This window comes from Elephantulus edwardii, unplaced genomic scaffold, assembly GCF_000299155.1.
Source record: "Elephantulus edwardii isolate Elephantulus edwardi_28Jun2011 unplaced genomic scaffold, EleEdw1.0 scaffold00193, whole genome shotgun sequence".
Lineage (NCBI taxonomy): Eukaryota > Metazoa > Chordata > Mammalia > Macroscelidea > Macroscelididae > Elephantulus > Elephantulus edwardii.
This window is the reverse complement of record NW_006399943.1, coordinates 5,752,888-5,754,493: the sequence shown is the minus strand read 5'-3', so window position 1 is coordinate 5,754,493 and position 1,606 is coordinate 5,752,888.

The following is a 1,606-nucleotide window of genomic DNA, read 5'->3' as shown; positions in this document are numbered from 1 at the left end:
GGAATGGCAAAGGACACACTGACAAAGAAGATTAATCAGAACTGGCTTTGACAAGCACTGTGGCATTTGGACAAGAACAAACTGGGAGGGGGGTCGAGAGAATAGTGCAACAATGAATGAATGGAAACCCAAAATCTCTGTAAGTGTTTATGAGAATTAATAAAATATAATTATAGGGGGGGGGAAGAAAACACATTTCACCACTAAAATGGGAAGGCAGAATCAATGAGAAGGGGAATCCCTGGCAGGGTGGCTGGGCCAGGTGCTTAGAAGGGGAGATGAAGGGGGTCGAGGGATAGGGAGGCAGCTTTGACCTCGGAACGCTAACATGCCTAAAAGGTTCCTCCTCGGCCCCAGAATCGGTGAAGCGTGAACCCTATTCCTTACCTAGACCCTGGACCCTTTCCATGGCCTGTTCCTTCCCCAGCAGCATAAGGCTACCACTTCCCTAAACCAACCCTGTGTGCACAAGCTAGTCCAGGGCAGGAATGGCCTTTTGGGGTTGTCTCTGCCACCATACTCCTCACCCTGTGCAAAACCTTGGGGTCAATGTTTACTTTATCATTTGAATACCACCAATGGCAGTCCCCATCCCTAACCCCAGTAGGGGTGGGGAACTGGGTCTCTGCCCATTGCTGCCCTTGGCTTTACCTGAACACAAGAAAGGCATCCCAAGGCCCCTGGATCCCTCAGCTCCACGAATAAATGTTGTCTGATCACATGAGGGGCATTTTTGTTTAGATAAGCTTCACGCACCCACCTCCTTCCCCACTCCACTTCCCCTTGCCTGTAGTCCCTTACCCCCAAAAGTTTGGAGTGTTTGTTCTTTTCCAAGCACACAGGTGACTTCTCCAAGACAAAGGAAAAATCTGTAAGATACTTGAAAACTTACAACCTGTTTTCCTTTTTGTCACCCCTAAGACTTTTTTTCCTTCCCATCCCCCACCCTCCTCATGATCACCTTTAGAGTTCATTTTCCAGGATTTTTTTTTCCCTTTCCGTGCAGTTACAAAATAAAAAATGAAGGGGGAAGAAAAAAAGAAAAGAAGAAAAAAAACCAAAAAAAGGAGTTTTTGAAGTTCAGAACCAACTTTCCGCATACAGGCTGCACCAAGACATTTAGAACATTAAGAATATTAAGAACATTATTTCTTTTGGAAACATGTGTAAAACCTACAATTCCTTTCTTCATATGTACCCCCACACCCCGCCGAGCAGGTCCCCCCCCACCCTGCAAACACTGCTGTCACCCCACAGGGTCCTAGGCACCACACGGAGCATGAAGGCCACGGGCAACATGGCGCCGCACAGGGCATGCCGGGAACATACCTCACACGAGCTCCATGGGGACGGAAGTCTATGGTCTTTTAAAGGTTTTAGCTATCCTGTGAGGAGGACTGACAGAGTTGCAGGGTGATCTGTGTGCAGCTGATCCCTGTACCTACCCTTAGAGGCAGGCTGACACTCCTGCACGATGGTTTGTACATGCCTGACTCCTGTATATACCCTGAGGGGAAAAGCTGATTTTTTGGGATGATCTATGGAGACACCTGAATGCATAATGCCCTGTGAAAATGAGACAGCCAGCAGCAGCATGATTTATTAA